Source organism: Chrysochloris asiatica, unplaced genomic scaffold (genome assembly GCF_000296735.1).
Source record: "Chrysochloris asiatica unplaced genomic scaffold, ChrAsi1.0 scaffold00012, whole genome shotgun sequence".
NCBI classification, from domain to species: Eukaryota; Metazoa; Chordata; class Mammalia; order Afrosoricida; family Chrysochloridae; genus Chrysochloris; species Chrysochloris asiatica.
The window spans coordinates 12417504-12425952 of NW_006408530.1; positions in this window are offsets into that span (position 1 = coordinate 12417504).

The window sequence follows — 8449 nt, forward strand, 5'->3', positions numbered from 1 at the left end:
CAACCTTGGATAGAATTTCTAAGGAGTGATTTGTATGTTTGAACAACCTACCTATAGTTAGCAATCCAGTGCTTATCCTACAGCATCACACCAGGACTCCATACCAAATGTAGCCCTGAGAAATAAAGAGACATACAAAATGAAAAGAACTAATATGTGAATTACAGTTCTACCAAAAAGAAGGTAGAAACTATATTGTTAAGATACAATAGCTATAAATTGTGCATAATTGATGAAAAACACCAATTCAATGAATTCTAGTTGAGATAAATAAAAAGAATTTACACTGTATATATCATAGTAAAACTATAGAAAACCACAGGAAAAACATATCAAAAGTAGAGAGATAAAAGACAAAAATACAATAAAAATTGAATGCAACTGAAATGAATTTGAAACTGGAATTGAATTTTATTACACTAAAATTTGAATTTAATTGGGAATTAAAACAATAACTGGGTTCTTGAAATAATATAACCATAAGATAGTGCAATATCTTCAACATACTAAAAGAAACCCACTGGCATCCTAAAATCCAATACCTAGCAAAATTATTTCCTAAGTAGAAAAATGGCAAGCACCTAAATGCCCATTGAGAGATGAATGGATAAACAAACTATGGTATATGCACACTATGGAATATTATGCAACATTCAAGAATGACAATGAATCTGGGAAACACCTTGTAATATGGATGAACCTGGAGGACATTATGTACTTATATAGGCTGGAAATATATCCATGAATATAATAGAGCATTGCTGTTAAGTGACATGAGTTGGTTCCAACTCATAGCAATTCTATAAAGGGTTTACAAGGAGCAGCTGGTGGGTGGGAAATGACAACCTTTTGGTTAGCAGTCCAGTACTTATCTTACAGAGCCATACAAGGAATCCATAGTAGAGCATACAGGGGGCAATTATAAAATATTCTTAGCTATAACCAAACACCTGGAGGGAGTGAGCTGCTTGGCTTTAGGGTTTAAAACCATAGTCTCAGGGGATTATTAAGGTCAAGTGGCACAACATAGTTCAAAAAGAAAATATTCTACATTTTATTTTGATGGTAGCAATTAGAATCTTTAAAGTTTGAGAGGCCACCTAAGGTGCAACTATTAATCTCTCCCAGTTCAGAGCAAAAAAGAGCGAAGAAAATCAAAGATGCACGGAATCAATTAGTCCATAAGGATTAATGGACCACATGAACACCAGGTTTCATAACCCGGAGATCAGAAGAACTAAATTGTTAGGATCTGGCTACCACTACTGACTATTCTGGAAAGAACCCCATTAGAAGGTCCTGGATAGAGTGGAAGAAAAATATAGAGCAAAAACTCTAAATCATTAAAAGGATTAGGTTTACTGGTAGGATAGAAAGTGGTAGAACCCAAGACTATGGTCGCTAGCAATCCTTCAAGCCTGGCACTGAACTCACTCTATGCCTCAACTTTTGGCCAAACAATAAACAAGTCTATAATGTGAACAATAACACCAAAGAACAATCAAACCATATAAGATCAAAAGGGCAGCATGAACCCAGAGACAAAAGTTCAGAAGGCATGAAAGGATAAGAAAGAAGGACAAATGCAAGTGGGAAAACCAGAGAGCTAGTGGGATGAGTACCGCTCTGAAGAGATTGCAACTGATGGTGTGAAACAAATAGTGTATGAACTATTGAAAGGAAAACTGCTTTGCTCAGTAAACTTTTACCCAAACCACTGCCACCACACAAATTTAAAATAAATAATGTAAATTAATAAAAACTCATCTATGTGAGACTGGAGGTTTGCTATGGGTTGGAACCGACTTGACGGCACTTAAAAACAAAAACAATATGTGAGACTGGAGTCCTAGTGTGGTGCTGTGGGTTAATGCGCTAAACTGCAAAGTCAGTTTGAACTGCAAGGTTGGGATTTCAAGCTCAGCAGTTGCTCCTTGGAAACCCTATACACAGTTGCTATGAGTCGAGACTGTCTCGAAGGCACTTAACAACAACAACAACAACAATGTGAAACTAATTAATAATTACTTGAAAACAAAGATGACAATATAAAGGGACAAGGAAACTAGAGTAATGGAAATAGAACAAACAGAACAAAAATACTGAGAATGCTCATTTACTGTGAAGAATGTTAACTAATGTCACAAAACAGTCTGGGCACAAGTTATTGACTGGAAATTTAAACTTTTGTGTAAAGCTTCAGCAAAGACATTAATATTGTTTTTTTAAAAAATACACAGATGGAGACATGGTTGGCCAGCAGTGTGCCAAGTCAAGGGGACTCTTGGACCCAGAGTCAGCGACATAGCCACAGAGGACTAGAGTGGAGAGTGAAGCATCCAGCTGATAAAAAGAGGGCACATGCATAAGTACACCCACACTTGCAGATAAAATCAACTTGACCTGGCTTCAATGACTGGATGATCAGAGCTCAAACAGAAGAAGAAAGAAGAGGAAAAAAAGAATAATCTGATACAATTTGATGAACTTGACATACACCTATGGTAGCAATAGCTGAAAAGAGTGAACAAATCTTCACAGTGAGGATCATTCCCACCTCTTCCACACACAGAGAGGACAGGGATGGGCAACTTGGACATTGGCTACCCAGAATGGGGGGGCTACAGAGGCAAGAAGTGACTGGCTTATACAAGCTTTCAAGAGGGAACCTAGCTAGAGTCAGAGGGCGTGGAGTAATAAAGTAGAATCTCCACTGAGTAGTATCAATTCTTCCTAGTCAAGGCTGATGAAAGAAGATGCAGATAGGTCTCTTGCGATACAACAGCGAATAATTGTTATTAGGACTGAAGTAACGGTGGACATCTTGGGGAAAAGGGAGGGGAGTGATTAATCTTGCAGTCTAGGAGCGGAGGTCTCTGGGACCATCAAAGGAGAAGAGCAGAGAACGGAACCCTACCCAGAGAAGCAGTGATGCCCAGCGGAGATGGAGCGGCTGGAGACTTTGGACCTGGAGAGAGAGAGAGAGAGAGAGAGAGTGTGTGTGTGTGTGTGTGTGTGGACAACAGGGGGGCAGGCTTGCAGGGTATATCCTTTGGTTGATCGATGATGCATGGAAGGGATTGTAACCATGGCAAGGGATTGTAACCATGCAAACAATATACGCTGGGATCAATGTGAAGCTGACGTCCTCCCATGTAAACTATCACATAATTCACAATAAAGCATTAAAAAAAAAAAAAAAGTCACAGCTTAAGTGCCACAAAACAAACAAACAAACAAACAAAAACACCACAGATACTAAGAATGACACTGAGATAAGGTCAATTAAGAGAGAAATAAAAATGGAAGAGTTCATCATGCTATTCTCAATGATTATACTTCAGGCAAAAGGTAAAAAACAATAGAATTCTTAAATGCCACGGAAATGAAGAGAAAAAAGTGGTAAATTCAAAAAATATTAATGAAATGACAGAAGTGTAATTATCTCTTATGAAATTAAACATAAATAAAACGTAACAAAAATGTTTAAATTGAGCAAAATTGATTATAGAGTTAAGATGTTGCTCTAAAGTTTTTGTTTCCTTTGGGAAAACAGAAAATGTATCCAAATAAGTGTAAAAGCATTAAATAACAAAACCAAAATAACAATATATTAAACTCATTGCAATAGAGTTGATTATGACTCATAATGATCTGAAAGGACAGAGCAGAACTGCCACATACATAGTTTCTAACTCTGTAATCTTATGGAAGCAAACTGCCACAGTTTTCTCCCACAGAGCAGCTGGTAGGTTAGAATTGTCGACCATTTGATTAGCAGCCAAGTGATTAACCCTGTGTCACCAGAGCTCCTTATTTCTAGAGTATCTACCTGAAAGTACAATGTATATCTTCCAAAAGTAAAATGGAAAAAAAAAATTATTGAGAAAAACTAATGGTTAGGCAATAACAGGAAAGAAAGAAAACATTAAAACAAGTAGGACAAATAGAAAGCACAAAAGACGACGGTCGAAAATCCCCTAATACAGATAGATGTTAAAGCATTCAAGCTGTTAACCAAACTGTCAGTGGTTGGAACTGTCAGCTGTTTCTTGGAAGGAAGATATAGCAATCTGCTTTTGTAAATATCTGCAGCTATAGAAATAATATGAGATAATTTTATTATGTTCTATGGAGTCAAAATGAGTTGGAATGGACTCAATAGCAAGGCAGTTGGCTATATCAGTAATTGCAATAAATATAAATGGGCTATTTGATTCAGCTAAAAGAAAATGGTCATAACTGGATTTTTTTCAAAATTAGCTATATATACCTATATAGATATAGATATATGATGTCAAGTCAATTCTGATTTACAGTGACCCTATAGACAGAGGAGGATTGCTCCATAAGGCTGTAAACCTTTATGGAAGTGGACTTCCTTAACTTTCTTCCACAAGGCAGATGGTAGGTTAGAATCACTAACCTTTCAGTTAACAGCACCACACTTAAACCCACAGAATGAAAACAATGCCCAGTACTGCACCACCCTAACAATTATTGCTACACTGCTGCTGCCACTGCGCCAATCCATCTAGTTCAGGGTCTTCCTCTTTTTCACTGACCATCCACTTTACCAAGAATGATGTCCTTCTCCAGGGACTGGTCCCTCCTGATAATATATTCAAAGTATGAGAGATGACGTCTCATCATCCTGGCTTCTAGGGAACATCCTGTATGCATTTCTTTCAATACAGATATGTTTGTTCTTCTGGCAGTCCATGGTGCTTTTAATATTTTTCTCAAAAACCATAACTCATATTGATCAATTCTTCTAACATCTTCATTATTTATTCTTCAGGTTCCACATGCATACAAGGCTACTGGAAACACCATGGCTTAGGTATGTGGACCTCAGCCTTCAAAACTTTTATATTTGCTCTTGAGTACTTTAAAGAGAGGAAATCTGGTGGTGTAGTGGTTACAAACTGGGCTGCGAACCTTAAGGTCAGCAGTTTGAAACTACCAGCTGCTCTGTGGGACAAAGACAAGGCTTTCTGCTCCTGTAAAGATTTACAGCCTCGGAAACCCTGTACAGGGTTGCTATGGGTCAGAACCAACTCGACGACACTTAACAACAACAACTTTAAAGAGAGTTTGTGTAACAGATTTGTCTCATGCAATATATCATTTGATATCCTGACTGCTGCTCGAGTATTGAAAGAGGATCCAAGCAAAATGATGCTATTGACAACTTCAATATTTTCTCTATTTATCATGTTTTTTATTGGTCCAGTTATGAGGATTCTTGTTTTCTTTATATTGATGTGCAACCCAAACTGAAGGCTGTAGTCTTTGATCTTCATCAGTAAGCATTTTTAAGTCCTCTTGACTTTCAGCAAGCAAGAAAGTTATCCTCTGAATACCACAGATTGTTAAAGTATCTTCCTCCAATCCTGATGCCACTTTTTACTTATAATCCAGGTTCTAGAATTATTTGCTCAGCATACAGATTAAATAAGTATGGTGAAACAATACAACCAGGGTGGACACTTTTCTGTTTTTTAAATCATTAAGTGTCCCATTGCTCTGTTCCAACAACTGCCTCTTGGTGTATGTACAGGTTCCTCATGAGAACAATGACATGTTCTGTAATACTGATGACATTATTCATAGCTTGTCAAAATCCACACAGTACAAGGTAGAATAAGATATGATATACATGGCAAACAGAACCAAAAATGTATTTGAAAAGAGAATAGAACTTAATGATTTGAGTATCCAATGAAATACGGTTAGTAAGATAAAAAAAATTAAGAAAGCAGAGGAAAGGAAATAATTAATATACGAACAGAAACTGATGAAATAGAAAAGAAAACTAAAATAGAGGTGGCAGCAAACTACATTTGGACTCTCTGAAAACACACACAAAAAACTGATAAAGTCCTGAGAGATTAAACAAACTGTAATAAGATATGAAGTAAGGAAGGAAGGAGAAGGCATAAAGAGCTACTTTCAGGAAGTATATAACTATAGATGCGTAGAGATTGCAATTACAATAAAAGGATATTCATTAAAACAACTTTATTCTAAAAGAATGGAAAACAGATGAAAATATTCAAATTCCTAGAAACATGTAGCTTACTGAATATGATTAAAGATGAAACAGGAAACCTGAATAATTCTATTAGAGAAATTGATTCAATTGTAAAATCTTCCCATCAATTCCCAGCCTTGTTGTACAATTTAAGGTGATATTTAACTTAAATAATTTTAGATTACTTATTTATAAAATGGGATATGATATCTACCTCATGATCATTTACTCAGACAATATATATGAAGGCAATCTTTGAACTCTTATGTGTTATACAAATGGTTACTGTTGTTGTTAAGTGCCGTGGGTAGATTCCGACCCATAGCGACCCTGTATAGGGTTTCCAAGGAGCAGCTGGTGGTAAACCCGACAAAATTAGATCTAAAGCAGAAAGCTGTTAATTTTAATAAAAACACACACACACATTTCAAAAAAACACATTCTAAAGTCAAGCTGTCATCATAAAGCAAACCTTATTCTGTTACTGTTATATTATGTAGATGCACTAAATAAGGTCATATTCTTTGGTAGGTAAAGTAGTTACAAAATAATACAATGACACACTAAAAATGCAGAAAAAATTCTAACCACATATTTTTAAATAGTCAATATCCCATGCCAAAACAATACTGAAAAAGTTAAAAATGCCCTTTTTCTGTTTTTGTTTGGTACAATATGTAATTTTTCATTAGGGCAGTATGTTGAAGATCCAAAGGAACAAAAATACTATTGCAGGATGAGATGAAGAAGCATAACAAAGACCCTGATTCAATGTTTCATGCATAATGAAGCAACGCTTTTTTTCCCCTCTGTGAAAAACAATCTTGTATGAATGTGCAGCTTCATAATATACCTGAAAATCTATTCATATTCATTTCTTCATATATGCATCCATTCAACAAAAATGTGAATGCCTACCAAGATTAACTATTGAGAATTCAAGACAAAAACAGTCAAGCTACAACAACCTGACAGTTTGACAAAGGGGAAACAGATTAGCAGAAGTAGCAGAATAGAAAGATCCCTAGCTGGTACAAATGGTTAAGTATTTCTTTCATTAGTAACCAAAAGGTAGTTAGGATGAACACACCTAGAGGCACCTCAGAAAACAGCATTGATGATCTCTTTCCAAAAAGTCACAGACTTGTAAACCCTATAGAACAATTCTACTCTGCATACATAGGGTCACCATTAGTTGATACCAACCAGTAGAAGTATGCAAAGGTGTCAAACAAGTTGCTAGAAAAAAGTGTACCTAAAACAGAATGAGTGCATCAAAGAAAGTCTCTTGAAAGGGATTATTTCTAAATGATATTTTAAAGAAATTACAGGCAGCCCAGGGAAAGGGAGGAGTAGCAAGGTCATTGCATGAGGAACCTCAAGTCACTGCTGCCGTAGCTCCTCATTCATATACTGTGTTAGTCTAACATGGTACCTACAATGAAAACTATTTCATTAAGAGTAGGATAAGTTCACTACTGAATAATACAGAAAAAAATAACTGAAACAATATAGTCCTGTTGTGGCATTGTGGGATAACATGCTAGACTGCAAGATCGGTTTGAACTGCAAGGTTGGCAGTTCAAACTCACCAGTTGTTCCTTGGAAACCCTATACAGGGTCGGTATAGGTTGGAACTGACTTGACAGCACGTAACAACAGTATATTGCTTTCAGGAGTTCTGGTGTGGTGCTGTAGGTAAGGACTATAAAATCAGTTTGAACTGCAAGGCCAGTGGTTCAAACTCACCAGCCACTCCTTGCAAACTCTATGTAGGGCCACTATGGATCAGAACCAACTCCACAGCACTTAACACCGATAACCACAACAATACTGGTTTCAAAGTATTCTCCTAGCTATGGTAAAAAAAATAATTATAAAACAAAAAAAAAAATAGTTGTTTGTCATCAAGTTAACTGTGAATTATGGTGACTCTGTGTGTAAAAGTAGAAAGAACTGTGTCCACCAAGTTTTCAATGACTGATTTTTCAGACGTAGATTACCAGGCCTTTCTTCCTACGTTTCTCTTTGTTGTTGTTAGGTGCCATCTAGTCAGCACCAACTCATAACGACCCTATGCACAACAGAACGAAACACTGGCCGATCCTGGGCCAACCTCACTACTGTTGCCACTCTTGAGTCCATCGATACTGCCACTTGACTAATCTATCTCGTTGGGGGTCTTCCTCTCCTTCTATGACCCTCCACCTTACCAAACATGATATCCTTCTCCAGTGACTGCTCCCTCCTGACAATATGTGTGAAGTATGAAAGACGAAGTTTTGTCATCTTGGCCTCCAAGGAGCACTCTGGCTGCACTTCTTCCAAACGGATCTAATCTTTCTTTTGGCAGCCCATGGCACTTTCAATATTCTCCTCCAACACCATAATTCAAAAGCATCAATTCTTCTA